Source organism: Oncorhynchus gorbuscha, unplaced genomic scaffold (genome assembly GCF_021184085.1).
Source record: "Oncorhynchus gorbuscha isolate QuinsamMale2020 ecotype Even-year unplaced genomic scaffold, OgorEven_v1.0 Un_scaffold_1408, whole genome shotgun sequence".
In the NCBI taxonomy this organism is placed as follows: Eukaryota; Metazoa; Chordata; class Actinopteri; order Salmoniformes; family Salmonidae; genus Oncorhynchus; species Oncorhynchus gorbuscha.
In genome coordinates this window covers 92,011-108,778 of record NW_025746194.1, presented here as the reverse complement: position 1 = coordinate 108,778, position 16,768 = coordinate 92,011, and the positions used below count along the sequence as shown (strand labels likewise).

Genomic DNA, 16,768 nt, shown 5'->3' with positions numbered 1-16,768 from the left:
GGTTTATGGTCCGTTAAGAGGAAGATTCCCTCCACTGCTCACCATAAGCTAATCACCATAACCTTTAGCCTTGATCCTGAACTTGGCGTAACAGTTAAGGTGTTGGCTTGACAGTTGTTAAACCTGGGTTCTCGTCTTGGTTGGGGCTACCCACCGAATTCACTACAATATGGTTTCATTGTATCTCCCCTTTTTAAAGCTTGAATCCTTAATTGAAACAACAACTAAGCGGGCACCCCGCCTCTGTTTTGGTAAAATGCTGAGGGATGCGCCTGGAGAAATGTAACCACTCTTAATACATTCAAAGCAAGAGCTATGTATGCAAAGACTGACCATCCATGATATCAAAATTATAGTTTTAACTATGATTTTAGGATATATACAGTGTTTGCCTCACACAGGAAGCGGGGCAGGTCCTAATCCAGGCACTTTTCATCTCCCGTCTGGATTACTGCAACTCGCTGTTGGCTGGGCTCCCTGCCTGTGCCATTAAACCCCTACAACTCATCCAGAACGCCGCAGCCCGTCTGGTGTTCAACCTTCCCAAGTTCTCTCACGTCACCCCGCTCCTCCGCTCTCTCCACTGGCTTCCAGTTGAAGCTCGCATCCGCTACAAGACCATGGTGCTTGCCTACGGAGCTGTGAGGGGAACGGCACCTCAGTACCTCCAGGCTCTGATCAGGCCCTACACCCAAACAAGGGCACTGCGTTCATCCACCTCTGGCCTGCTCGCCTCCCCTACCACTGAGGAAGTACAGTTCCCGCTCAACCCAGTCAAAACTGTTCGCTGCTCTGGCGCCCCAATGGTGGAACAAACTCCCTCACGACGCCAGGACAGCGGAGTCAATCACCACCTTCCGGAGACACCTGAAACCCCACCTCTTTAAGGAATACCTAGGATAGGATAAAGTAATCCTTCTCACCCCCCCCCTTAAAAGATTTAGATGCACTATTGTAAAGTGACTGTTCCACTCGATGTCATAAGGTGAATGCACCAATTTGTAAGTTGCTCTGGATAAGAGCGTCTTCTAAATGACTTAAATGTAAATGTAATGTTTGTTTACATTTACTTTGTTTACAAACATTTGAGTATAACAAGCTTATATTTGGGGTTCTGATGAGGTACGAGAGTTTAACCAATAGTAAAACATACATTAGTATCTAACTGTACGTCGACGGACAATAAAACATACAACATCAAGTCTTCAGTCCTTGACCCTGGAAGTAGTCTGTAACCAATCCCTGTCAAGCAACCCCCACTTTGTCAGTGGGTGAGTTCGTTTTCCATGGCCCGATACCCCGGGTTAGTTAAAGATTTTTAAAGAACAATGGAATCGTTTAAAAAACGGAAACTCCTCACCCTGGGCACCGGGCCTCGTTAAACGAGTTTGCCCAGTGTGGTTGATAGTCCGGCAGTCTGATAGGGTGAATCACGTTTTCAACACCCACAAAACACCGACAGTCACGGCGTTCACGTCCAATCAGATGCCAATACTGAGATGTTGGCCCCGCCTCCTCTGTAATCTCCTCCTCCAGAGCAGCCCAGCCGCAGTGTGTGTCAACTTGACGGGTCGAGATGGCAAATGTGTTGAGAAATTCCGCAAAATTCGGGTTTTCAGGTATGTGAACTTACCTGACATTGAGTAGTAAGTACAGCAGGAATAGTTTAATAGCTATTTCTCCGGAGTTTTGATGGCCCATTTCGAGAACAAACATGAATATCTGTGGTTAGATTGCATGGCTAAGTAGTTAGCTCGCCTCCCCTTCCCTGGTCTTCCAGAAACTAGAGCAAAGATCACAGGACGCTTGTGTCTGTCCTTGTGTCGCTTAATGTCACATTGTCAGTTTGCGTGGGCTATCTGGGATCTATCAACTAGCTAATATATCCTAGCTGTTATTGTAATTGTGAAAACATGTCTTGGGGTGTGCTATTTGTTCACGATTCATTCATCATCCATAGTCATGGTAGCTTCCACATTTTAATGTAGAAGTGTTCAGAAACATCATCTATTCTTATTTACAATAAAAGTGACTCCAAAATGACACTACATGATTTACCCTTCATTTCTATTGGGAACCAAATAATCTGCAACACAACCAAAACAAACAGCAAATGCATCCAACCAGTTTGTAGAGTCACAAGGTTGATGTAGTCATTGTGTGCTAGAATATGGGACTAAATACTTCTTTAATTGACATAAGTGAATTTGTCCCAATACTTTTGGTGCCCTAAAATGTGAGGACTAAGTACAAAAAGTGCTCTAATATCTAAACGGGTCACCCAATATGGATGAAAATACCCTCAAATTAAAGCTGACAGTCTGCACTTTAACCTCATAGTCCTTGTACCATTTCAAATCCAAAGTAGAGTACAGAGCCACAACAACATGACACTGACCCAATGCTTGTGGAACTCACTGTATATAGTGACTAGGGCTCCAACATGACACTGTATATAGTGACTAGGGCTCCAACATGACACTGTATATAGTGACTAGGGCTCCAACATGACACTGTATATAGTGACTAGGGCTCCAACATGACACTGTATATAGTGACTAGGGCTCCAACATGTCACTGTATATAGTGACTAGGGCTCCAACATGACACTGTATATAGTGACTAGGGCTACAACATGACACTGTATATAGTGACTAGGGCTCCAACATGACACTGTATATAGTGACTAGGGCTCCAACATGACACTGTATATAGTGACTAGGGCTCCAACATGACACTGTATATAGTGACTAGGGCTACAACATGACACTGTATATAGTGACTAGGGCTCCAACAACATGACACTGTATATAGTGACTAGGGCTCCAACATGACACTGTATATAGTGACTAGGGCTCCAACATGACACTGTATATAGTGACTAGGGCTCCAACAACATGACACTGTATATAGTGACTAGGGCTCCAAAAACATGACACTGTATATAGTGACTAGGGCTCCAACAACATGACACTGTATATAGTGACTAGGGCTCCAACAACATGACACTGTATATAGTGACTAGGGCTCCAACATGACACTGTATATAGTGACTAGGGCTCCAACAACATGACACTGTATATAGTGACTAGGGCTCCAACATGACACTGTATATAGTGACTAGGGCTCCAACATGACACTGTATATAGTGACTAGGGCTCCAACATGACACTGTATATAGTGACTAGGGCTCCAACAACATGACACTGTATATAGTGACTAGGGCTCCAACAACATGACACTGTATATAGTGACTAGGGCTCCAACATGACACTGTATATAGTGACTAGGGCTCCAACAACATGACACTGTATATAGTGACTAGGGCTCCAACATGACACTGTATATAGTGACTAGGGCTCCAACAACATGACACTGTATATAGTGACTAGGGCTCCAACAACATGACACTGTATATAGTGACTAGGGCTCCAACATGACACTGTATATAGTGACTAGGGCTCCAACAACATGACACTGTATATAGTGACTAGGGCTCCAACATGACACTGTATATAGTGACTAGGGCTCCAACATGACACTGTATATAGTGACTAGGGCTCCAACAACATGACACTGTATATAGTGACTAGGGCTCCAACATGACACTGTATATAGTGACTAGGGCTCCAACATGACACTGTATATAGTGACTAGGGCTCCAACATGACACTGTATATAGTGACTAGGGCTACAACATGACACTGTATATAGTGACTAGGGCTCCAACAACATGACACTGTATATAGTGACTAGGGCTCCAACATGACACTGTATATAGTGACTAGGGCTCCAACATGACACTGTATATAGTGACTAGGGATCCAACAACATGACACTGTATATAGTGACTAGGGCTCCAACATGACACTGTATATAGTGACTAGGGCTCCAACAACATGACACTGTATATAGTGACTAGGGCTCCAACAACATGACACTGTATATAGTGACTAGGGCTCCAACATGACACTGTATATAGTGACTAGGGCTCCAACAACATGACACTGTATATAGTGACTAGGGCTCCAACAACATGACACTGTATATAGTGACTAGGGCTCCAACAACATGACACTGTATATAGTGACTAGGGCTCCAACATGACACTGTATATAGTGACTAGGGCTCCAACATGACACTGTATATAGTGACTAGGGCTCCAACAACATGACACTGTATATAGTGACTAGGGCTCCAACAACATGACACTGTATATAGTGACTAGGGCTCCAACAACATGACACTGTATATAGTGACTAGGGCTCCAACATGACACTGTATATAGTGACTAGTGAACAACATGACTCCAACAACATGACACTGTATATAGTGACTAGGGCTCCAACATGACACTGTATATAGTGACTAGGGCTCCAACATGACACTGTATATAGTGACTAGGGCTCCAACAACATGACACTGTATATAGTGACTAGGGCTCCAACATGACACTGTATATAGTGACTAGGGCTCCAACATGACACTGTATACAGTGACTAGGGCTCCAACAACATGACACTGTATATAGTGACTAGGGCTCCAACATGACACTGTATATAGTGACTAGGGCTCCAACATGACACTGTATATAGTGACTAGGGCTCCAACAACATGACACTGTATATAGTGACTAGGGCTCCAACATGACACTGTATATAGTGACTAGGGCTCCAACAACATGACACTGTATATAGTGACTAGGGCTCCAACAACATGACACTGTATATAGTGACTAGGGCTCCAACATGACACTGTATATAGTGACTAGGGCTCCAACAACATGACACTGTATATAGTGACTAGGGCTCCAACATGACACTGTATATAGTGACTAGGGCTCCAACAACATGACACTGTATATAGTGACTAGGGCTCCAACATGACACTGTATATAGTGACTAGGGCTCCAACATGACACTGTATATAGTGACTAGGGCTCCAACATGACACTGTATATAGTGACTAGGGCTCCAACAACATGACACTGTATATAGTGACTAGGGCTCCAACATGACACTGTATATAGTGACTAGGGCTCCAACAACATGACACTGTATATAGTGACTAGGGCTCCAACAACATGACACTGTATATAGTGACTAGGGCTCCAACATGACACTGTATATAGTGACTAGGGCTCCAACAACATGACACTGTATATAGTGACTAGGGCTCCAACATGACACTGTATATAGTGACTAGGGCTCCAACATGACACTGTATATAGTGACTAGGGATCCAACAACATGACACTGTATATAGTGACTAGGGCTCCAACATGACACTGTATATAGTGACTAGGGCTCCAACAACATGACACTGTATATAGTGACTAGGGCTCCAACAACATGACACTGTATATAGTGACTAGGGCTCCAACAACATGACACTGTATATAGTGACTAGGGCTCCAACAACATGACACTGTATATAGTGACTAGGGCTCCAACATGACACTGTATATAGTGACTAGGGCTCCAACAACATGACACTGTATATAGTGACTAGGGCTCCAACAACATGACACTGTATATAGTGACTAGGGCTCCAACATGACACTGTATATAGTGACTAGGGCTCCAACATGACACTGTATATAGTGACTAGGGCTCCAACATGACACTGTATATAGTGACTAGGGCTCCAACATGACACTGTATATAGTGACTAGGGCTCCAACAACATGACACTGTATATAGTGACTAGGGCTCCAACAACATGACACTGTATATAGTGACTAGGGCTCCAACATGACACTGTATATAGTGACTAGGGCTCCAACAACATGACACTGTATATAGTGACTAGGGCTCCAACAACATGACACTGTATATAGTGACTAGGGCTCCAACATGACACTGTATATAGTGACTAGGGCTCCAACAACATGACACTGTATATAGTGACTAGGGCTCCAACAACATGACACTGTATATAGTGACTAGGGCTCCAACATGACACTGTATATAGTGACTAGGGCTCCAACAACATGACACTGTATATAGTGACTAGGGCTCCAACATGACACTGTATATAGTGACTAGGGCTCCAACATGACACTGTATATAGTGACTAGGGCTCCAACAACATGACACTGTATATAGTGACTAGGGCTCCAACATGACACTGTATATAGTGACTAGGGCTCCAACAACATGACACTGTATATAGTGACTAGGGCTCCAACATGACACTGTATATAGTGACTAGGGCTCCAACAACATGACAATGTATATAGTGACTAAGGCTCCAACATGACACTGTATATAGTGACTAGGGCTCCAACATGACACTGTATATAGTGACTAGGGCTCCAACAACATGACACTGTATATAGTGACTAGGGCTCCAACAGGACACTGTATATAGTGACTAGGGCTCCAACAGGACACTGTATATAGTGACTAGGGCTCCAACAACATGACACTGTATATAGTGACTAGGGCTCCAACAACATGACACTGTATATAGTGACTAGGGCTCCAACATGACACTGTATATAGTGACTAGGGCTCCAACAACATGACACTGTATATAGTGACTAGGGCTCCAGCAACATGACACTGTATATAGTGACTAGGGCTCCAACATGACACTGTATATAGTGACTAGGGCTCCAACATGACACTGTATATAGTGACTAGGGCTCCAACATGACACTGTATATAGTGACTAGGGCTCCAACAACATGACACTGTATATAGTGACTAGGGCTCCAACAGGACACTGTATATAGTGACTAGGGCTCCAACATGACACTGTATATAGTGACTAGGGCTCCAACATGACACTGTATATAGTGACTAGGGCTCCAACAACATGACACTGTATATAGTGACTAGGGCTCCAACATGACACTGTATATAGTGACTAGGGCTCCAACATGACACTGTATATAGTGACTAGGGCTCCAACATGACACTGTATATAGTGACTAGGGCTCCAACATGACACTGTATATAGTGACTAGGGCTCCAACAACATGACACTGTATATAGTGACTAGGGCTCCAACAACATGACACTGTATATAGTGACTAGGGCTCCAACAACATGACACTGTATATAGTGACTAGGGCTCCAACAACATGACACTGTATATAGTGACTAGGGCTCCAACATCATGACACTGTATATAGTGACTAGGGCTCCAACATGACACTGTATATAGTGACTAGGGCTCCAACAACATGACACTGTATATAGTGACTAGGGCTCCAACATGACACTGTATATAGTGACTAGGGCTCCAACAACATGACACTGTATATAGTGACTAGGGCTCCAACAACATGACACTGTATATAGTGACTAGGGCTCCATCCAAGGTCACGTGGTTTCAGTGACGATGTCAACTGTCATTATTCCACCCCCTCATTATTATATCGTTATATTTAATTGTTTTATTATATCGTTCTATTATATTGTTTTATTATATTGTTATTATTAAGTTAATTTGTTATATTGTTATATTATATTGTTATATTGTGTTATTTTATATTGTTTTATGATATTGTTGTTCTTTGGCAGGTGTGTTGTCCCAGTTGTCCAACCACAGTAGACATGGGAGAGAGTGTGTGTCGCCGTGCTTCTCTCTGCAGCAGAGAAACAGCTCTACCTCACCTAAGATCAAGGTGGACCTGGACAACAGTACAGGTAAACCCCTGCACAGCTTCTTTACCTGTCCCAAATGGCACCCTGTCCCCTACATCAGGGTAGACAGTCCTGGAGACCACAGGTATTGTTTACATCAGGGTAGACAGTCCTGGTCCTGGAGGTACTGTTTACATCAGGGTAGACAGTCCTGGTCCTGGAGGTACTGTTTACATCAGGGTAGACAGCCCTGGTCCTGGAGGTCTCAGGTACTGTTTACATCAGGGTAGACAGCCCTGGTCCTGGAGGTCTCCGGTACTGTTTACATCAGGGTAGACAGCCCTGGTCCTGGAGGTGCTGTTTACATCAGGGTAGACAGCCCTGGTCCTGGAGGTGCTGTTTACATCAGGGTAGACAGTCCTGGTCCTGGAGACAACAGGTACTGTTTACATCAGGGTAGACAGTCCTGGAGGTACTGTTTACATCAGGGTAGACAGTCCTGGTCCTGGAGGTACTGTTTACATCAGGGTAGACAGCCCTGGTCCTGGAGGTACTGTTTACATCAGGGTAGACAGTCCTGGAGGTCTCAGGTACTGTTTACTTCAGGGTAGACAGTCCTGGAGGTCTCAGGTACTGTTTACATCAGGGTAGACAGTCCTGGTGCTGGAGGTCTCAGGTACTGTTTACTTCAGGGTAGACAGTCCTGGAGGTCTCAGGTACTGTTTACATCAGGGTAGACAGTCCTGGTCCTGGAGGTCTCAGGTACTGTTTACATCAGGGTAGACAGCCCTGGTCCTGGAGGTCTCTGGTACTGTTTACATCAGGGTATACAGCCCTGGTCCTGGAGACAACAGGTATTGTTTACATCAGGGTAGACAGCCCTGGTCCTGGAGACAACAGGTATTGTTTACATCAGGGTAGACAGTCGTGGAGGTCTCAGGTACTGTTCACATCAGGGTAGACAGCCCTGGTCCTGGAGGTACTGTTTACATCAGGGTAGACAGTCCTGGAGGTCTCAGGTACTGTTTACATCAGGGTAGACAGCCCTGGTCCTGGAGTTCTCAGGTACTGTTTACATCAGGGTAGACAGCCCTGGTCCTGGAGGTACTGTTTACATCAGGGTAGACAGCCCTGGTCCTGGAGGTACTGTTTACATCAGGGTAGACAGTCCTGGAGGTCTCAGGTACTGTTTACTTCAGGGTAGACAGCCCTGGTCCTGGAGGTCTCAGGTACTGTTTACATCAGGGTATACAGCCCTGGTCCTGGAGACAACAGGTATTGTTTACATCAGGGTAGACAGCCCTGGTCCTGGAGACAACAGGTATTGTTTACATCAGGGTAGACAGTCGTGTAGGTCTCAGGTACTGTTTACATCAGGGTAGACAGCCCTGGTCCTGGAGGTACTGTTTACATCAGGGTAGACAGTCCTGGAGGTCTCAGGTACTGTTTACATCAGGGTAGACAGCCCTGGTCCTGGAGGTACTGTTTACATCAGGGTAGACAGTCCTGGTCCTGGAGGTACTGTTTACATCAGGGTAGACAGCCCTGGTCCTGGAGGTACTGTTTACATCAGGGTAGACAGTCCTGGTCCTGGAGGTACTGTTTACATCAGGGTAGACAGCCCTGGTCCTGGAGGTACTGTTTACATTAGGGTAGACAGTCCTGGTCCTGGAAGTCTCAGGTACTGTTTACATCAGGGTAGACAGTCCTGGTCCTGGAGGTCTCAGGTAATGTTTACATCAGGGTAGACAGCCCTGGTCCTGGAGGTACTGTTTACATCAGGGTAGGCAGTCCTGGTCCTGGAGGTACTGTTTACATCAGGGTAGACAGTCCTGGTCCTGGAGGTACTGTTTACATCAGGGTAGACAGTCCTGGTCCTGGAGACCAGACGTACTGTTTACATCAGGGTAGACAGCCCTGGTCCTGGAGACCAGACGTACTGTTTACATCAAGGTAGACAGCCCTGGTCCTGGAGGTCTCAGGTAATGTTTACATCAGGGTAGACAGTCCTGGTCCTGGAGGTACTGTTTACATCAGGGTAGACAGCCCTGGTCCTGGAGGTCTCAGGTACTGTTTACATCAGGGTAGACAGCCCTGGTCCTGGAGGTGCTGTTTACATCAGGGTAGACAGCCCTGGTCCTGGAGGTCTCAGGTACTGTTTACATCAGGGTAGACAGCCCTGGTCCTGGAGGTACTGTTTACATCAGGGTAGACCGCCCTGGTCCTGGAGGTACTGTTTACATCAGGGTAGACAGTCCTGGTCCTGGAGGTACTGTTTACATCAGGGTAGACAGCCCTGGTCCTGGAGGTACTGTTTACATCAGGGTATACAGTCCTGGAGGTCTCAGGTACTGTTTACATCAGGGTAGACAGCCCTGGTCCTGGAGGTCTCAGGTACTGTTTCCATCAGGGTAGACAGCCCTGGTCCTGGAGGTCTCAGGTACTGTTTCCATCAGGGTAGACAGTCCTGGTCCTGGAGGTACTGTTTACATCAGGGTAGACAGCCCTGGTCCTGGAGGTCTCAGGTACTGTTTACATCAGGGTAGACAGCCCTGGTCCTGGAGGTGCTGTTTACATCAGGGTAGACAGTCCTGGAGGTCTCCGGTACTTCATGGTTTTGATTTAACCGACCTGGAAGACCAGGGGTGTGGAATTTAGGAAATCACTGAACTGATATATTCTTATATTGTTGTAACTACACCCCAAAAAATCTAAATGTCTCAGATTTTACCCAGACCTCATGAATGGTCTTCTGATGTGGTTTCAGCGTTGGTGTGGACTTCCAATTGTGTTGTTTTTTCTTCTATCAAACAACTGTGATTTTGAGAGTGAAAACCTGGGAAAAAGAAATGGAATCAGGCAATAATTGTAATCGTTTTTTTATAGGGCCCTCTTCCCTATATAGTGTACTATTTTAACCACAGCCCTATATATGTATTTGTTATAGGGCCCTCTTCCCTATATAGTGTACTATTTTAACCACAGCCCTATATATGTATTTGTTATAGGGCCCTCTTCCCAACATAGTGTACTATTTTAACCACAGCCCTATATATGTATTTGTTATAGGGCCCTCTTCCCTATATAGTGTACTATTTTAACCACAGCCCTATATATGTATTTGTTATAGGGCCCTCTGCCCTACATAGTGTACTATTTTAACCACAGCCCTATATATGTATTTGTTATAGGGCCCTCTGCCCTACATAGTGTACTATTTTAACCACAGCCCTATATATGTATTTGTTATAGAGCCCTCTGCCCTATATAGTGTACTATTTTAACCACAGCCCTATATATGTATTTGTTATAGGGCCCTCTGCCCTACATAGTGTACTATTTTAACCACAGCCCTATATATGTATTTGTTATAGGGCCCTCTGCCCTACATAGTGTACTATTTTAACCACAGCCCTATATATGTGTTTGTTATAGGGCCCTCTGCCCTATATAGTGTACTATTTTAACCACAGCCCTATATATGTATTTTATTCAAACTTTATTTAACTGCCAAGTCAGTTTTAAGAACAAATTCTTATTTGGGTCAGACCTGGAGGACAGGTTACGGTTTTCACCACAGGGATTAGGCTGCTATTGGTTGTCTCCCTCTCCTTTCATCCCTCTCATCCCTCCTCATCCCTCTCCCCCTCCCCCTCCTCCTCCCTCTCCTCCTCCCTCTCCTCCTCCCCCTCCCTCTCCTTTCCTCCCTCTCATCCCTCCTCATCCCTTTCCCCCTCTCATCCCTCCTCATCCCTTTCCCCCTCCTCCTCCTCCCTCTCCCCCTCCCCCTCCTTTCCTCCCTCTCATCCCTCCACATCCCCCTCCCTCTCCTCCTCCCTCATCCTCCTCCCCTCATCCCTCTCCCCTCCTCCCTCCCCCTCTCATCCCCTCCGTCTCCCCCTCTCATCCCCCTCCCTCTCCCCCTCTCCCCTCCTCCTCCCTCTCCCACTCTCATCCCCCTCCTCCTCCCTCTCCCACTCTCATCCCCCTCCTCCTCCCTCTCCCCCCTCCTCCCTCCCCCTCCTCATCCCTCTCCCCCCCTCCTCCCTCTCTAGGTGTAGCTGTGTTGAGGATGCAGAGCCCCCTGTCAACAGTCTGAGTCTGGACTTCCTCACTGAGTTCTGTATCAATCTGGAGAAACTAGAGATGGATAAGAGTTGTAGAGGTCTGATCATCACCTCGGTCAGTACACACACACACACACACACACACACACACACACACACACACACACACACACACACACACACACACACACACACACACACACACACACACACACACACACACACACACACACACACACACACACACACACACACACACACACACGTCCTGTCACAAAACCATGATACACACTATAACTCCCCCTGTGTGTGGTGTCCCAGACCCTCTCCAAGGTGTTCTCTGCGGGGCTAGACATCATGGAGATGTATGGGAAAAGTCCGGAGCGCTGTGGAGAGTTCTGGAAGGCTGTTCAGGAGATGTGGCTCAAACTCTACGGATCCAACATGGCCACCATAGCTGCCATCAACGTGAGTCAGCACACCCAGACGTCTCTGTCTGTTTCTGTGTCTCTGTCTCTGTGTCTCTGTCTGTCTCTGTGTCTCTGTCTCTGACTGTGTCTCTGTCTCTGTCTCTGACTGTGTCTCTGTCTCTGTCTCTGACTGTGTCTCTGACTGTGTCTCTGACTGTGTCTCTGACTGTGTCTCTGACTGTGTCTCTGACTGTCTCTCTGACTGTCTCTCTGACTGTCTCTCTGACTGTCTCTCTGACTGTTTCTCTGTCTGTTTCTCTGTCTGTTTCTCTGTCTGTTTCTCTGTCTGTTTCTCTGTCTGTGTCTCTGTCTGTGTCTCTGTCTCTGTGTCTGTGTCTCTGTCTCTGTCTGTGTCTCTGTCTGTTGGTCCCATGTGTTTATCTATATATAGGGCTCTAGTCCAGCAGGTGGCTGTCTCATGTCTATAGGATGTGACTATAACCACCTCTCTCTGTCTGTCTATAGGGCTCTAGTCCAGCAGGTGGCTGTCTCATGTCTATAGGATGTGACTATAACCACCTCTCTGTGTCTATAGGGCTCTAGTCCAGCAGGTGGCTGTCTCATGTCTATAGGATGTGACTATAACCACCTCTCTCTGTCTATAGGGCTCTAGTCCAGCAGGTGGCTGTCTCATGTCTATACGATGTGACTATAACCACCTCTCTCTGTCTATAGGGCTCTAGTCCAGCAGGTGGCTGTCTCATGTCTATACGATGTGACTATAACCACCTCTCTCTGTCTGTCTATAGGGCTCTAGTCCAGCAGGTGGCTGTCTCATGTCTATAGGATGTGACTATAACCACCACTCTCTGTCTATAGGGCTCTAGTCCAGCAGGTGGCTGTCTCATGTCTATAGGATGTGACTATAACCACCTCTCTCTGTCTATAGGGCTCTAGTCCAGCAGGTGGCTGTCTCATGTCTATAGGATGTGACTATAACCACCACTCTCTGTCTATAGGGCTCTAGTCCAGCAGGTGGCTGTCTCATGTCTATAGGATGTGACTATAACCACCACTCTCTGTCTATAGGGCTCTAGTCCAGCAGGTGGCTGTCTCATGTCTATAGGATGTGACTACAGGATCATGGCTGATAATCCTCGCTACAGCATCGGACTCAACGAGACTCAGCTCGGCATCGTAGCTCCCTTCTGGTGAGGCACACACACTAATACACACACACTAATACACACACACTAATACACACACACACACACACACACACACACACACACACACACACACACACACACACACACACACACACACACACACACACACACACACACACACACACACACACACACACACACACACACACACAGTAATACACAGTGAGTGTTGTTGTGGTGAATCTGCTCAGGGTTGTGGTGGTTCATGGTCACTGTAGTGTGTGTGAGGTGCTGAATGTGGTTGTGGTCATGTTGTGTTCATGTTGCGGTCATGTTGTGGTCATGTTGCGGTCATGTTGTGGTTGTGTTCATGTTGTGGTCATGTTGTGGTCATGTTGCGGTCATGTTGTGGTTGTGTTCATGTTGTGGTCATGTTGTGGTTGTGTTCATGTTGTGGTTGTGTTCATGTTGCGGTCATGTTGTGGTCATGTTGTGGTCATGTTGTGGTTGTGTTCATGTTGCGGTCATGTTGTGGTCATGTTGCGGTCATGTTGTGGTTGTGTTCATGTTGCGGTCATGTTGTGGTTGTGTTCATGTTGCGGTCATGTTGTGGTTGTGTTCATGTTGTGGTCATGTTGTGGTTGTGTTCATGTTGTGGTTGTGTTCATGTTGCGGTCATGTTGTGGTCATGTTGTGGTCATGTTGTGGTTGTGTTCATGTTGCGGTCATGTTGTGGTCATGTTGCGGTCATGTTGTGGTTGTGTTCATGTTGCGGTCATGTTGTGGTTGTGTTCATGTTGTGGTCATGTTGTGGTTGTGTTCATGTTGTGGTTGTGTTCATGTTGTGGTTGTGTTCATGTTGTGGTTGTGTTCATGTTGTGGTTGTGTTCATGTTGCGGTCATGTTGTGGTTGTGTTCATGTTGCGGTCATGTTGTGTTCATGTTGTGGTTGTGTTCATGTTGCGGTCATGTTGTGGTCCAGGTTTAAAGACACGCTTGTGAACACGGTTGGTAACCGGGCAGCAGAGCTGTCGTTGGAGCTGGGTCTGTTGTACAGCGCTCCTGATGCCCTGAAGATCGGCCTGGTGGACCAGTTAGTTCCTGAGGACCAGGTCCTCTCCACTGCACAGGACACCATGTCCAAGTGGCTGGCTGTACCAGGTCAGAATACTCTCTCTGTCTCTCTCTCGCTCTCTCTCTCTCTCTCTTTCTCTTTCTCTTTCTCTCTCTTTCTCTTTCTCTCCCTCGCTGTACCAGGTCAGAATTCTCTCTGTCTATCTATCACTCTCTCTCTCTGTCTCTCTCTCTCTCTCTGTCTCTCTCTTTCTCTCCCTCGCTGTACCAGGTCATAATACTCTCTCTGTCTATCTCGCTCTCGTCACTGCTATATGTATTGGCCTCACGGCCTTCGTCAGAGTTGTTGATTCTTCAAAGTAGCCACTCTAGTAAAATAAAGAGAATCCCTTGAATGAGTAGGTGTCCAAACTGTTGTCTGGTACTGAAACACCTCTCCTCTCCTCTAGACCATGATAGATAGATAGATAGATAGATAGATAGATAGATAGATAGATAGATAGATAGATAGGTAGGTAGGTAGGTAGGTAGGTAGGTAGGTAGGTAGGTAGGTAGGTAGGTAGGTAGGTAGGTAGGTAGGTAGGTAGGTAGGTAATAATAATAATAATAATAATATATGCCATTTAGCAGACGCTTTTATCCAAAGCGACTTACAGTCATGTGTGCATACATTCTACGTATGGGTGGTCCCGGGGATCGAACCCACTACCCTGGCGTTACAAGCGCCATGCTCTACCAACTGAGCTACAGAAGGACCACGGTAGGTAGGTAGGTAGGTAGGTAGGTAGGTAGGTAGGTAGGTAGGTAGGTAGGTAGGTAGGTAGGTAGGTAGGTAGGTAGATCGATCGATCAGTGTGTATATAAACACCTCTCCTCTCCTCTAGACCATGATAGATAGACAGACAGACAGACAGACAGACAGACAGACAGACAGACAGACAGACAGACAGACAGACAGACAGACAGACAGACAGACAGACAGACAGACAGACAGACAGACAGACAGACAGACAGACAGACAGACAGACAGACAGACAGACAGACAGACAGACAGACAGATCAGTGTGTATATAAACACCTCTCCCCTCCCTCTAGACCATGCCAGACAGACAGATATATCTGTGTGTATATATTATATAAACACCTCTCCTCTCCCTCTAGACCATGCCAGACTGATAGATAGCTAGATCTGTGTGTATATAAACACCTTTCCTCTCCCTCTAGACCATGCCAGACAGACAGATATATCAGTGTGTATATATTATATAAACACCTCTCCTCTCCCTCTAGACCATGCCAGACAGATGGATAGATCAGTGTGTATATATTATATAAACTCTTCTAGACTATGCCAGACAGACGGATAGATATGTGTGTATATATTATATAAACACCTCTCCTCTCCCTCTAGACCATGCCAGACAGATAGATCAGTGTGTATATATTATATAAACTCCTCTAGACCATGCCAGACAGATATATCTGTGTATATATATTATATAAACACCTCTCCTCTCCCTCCAGACCATGCCAGACAGATATATCTGTGTGTATATATAAACACCTCTCCTCTCCCTCCAGACCATGCCAGACAGATATATCAGTGTGTATATATTATAAACACCTCTCCTCTCCCTCCAGACCATGCCAGACAGATCACCAAGTCCATGATGAGGAAACAGACCATTGACAAGCTGCTGTCCAACAGGGAAGCTGACATCACCAACTTTGTGAGCTTCATCACTAAAGACTCCATCCAGAGGTCCCTCCGCATGTACCTGGAGATGCTCAAGAGTAGAAAGGCCTAGTCTGGGGCCCGAACGGCTCCCCCATTCCCTCTATAGTGCCCTTAGTCCTATAGGCCCTGGTCAAAAGTAGTGCCCTCAGTCCTATAGGTCCTGGTCTAAAGTAGTGCCCTCAGTCCTATAGACCCTGGTCTAAAGTAGTGCCCTTAGTCCTATAGACCCTGGTCTAAAGTAGTGCCCTCAGTCCTATAGGCCCTGGTCTAAAGTAGTGCCCTTAGTCCTATAGGCCCTGGTCTAAAGTAGTGCCCTCAGTCCTATAGACCCTGGTCTAAAGTAGTGCCCTCAGTCCTATAGACCCTGGTCTAAAGTAGTGCCCTCAGTCCTATAGACCCTGGTCTAAAGTAGTGCCCTCAGTCCTATAGACCCTGGTCTAAAGTAGTGCCCTCAGTCCTATAGATCCTGGTCTAAAGTAGTGCCCTTAGTCCTATAGACCCTGGTCTAAAGTAGTGCCCTCAGTCCTATAGGTCCTGGTCTAAAGTAGTGCCCTTAGTCCTATAGACCCTGGTCTAAAGTAGTGCCCTCCGTCCTATAGACCCTGGTCTAAAGTAGTGCCCTTAGTCCTATAGACCCTGGTCTAAAGTAGTGCCCTTAGTCCTATAGACCCTGGTCTAAAGTAGTGCCCTCAGTCCAATAGGCCCTGGTCTAAAG

The 16,768-nt window shown here is 46.2% G+C and overlaps 1 pseudogene; it reads left to right on the top strand.

Moving 5' to 3' along the window:
- The first annotated feature begins 1,475 nt into the window (after positions 1-1,475).
- Positions 1,476-16,273, top strand: LOC124022742 (annotated as a pseudogene).
- The last annotated feature ends 495 nt before the right edge of the window (positions 16,274-16,768 follow it).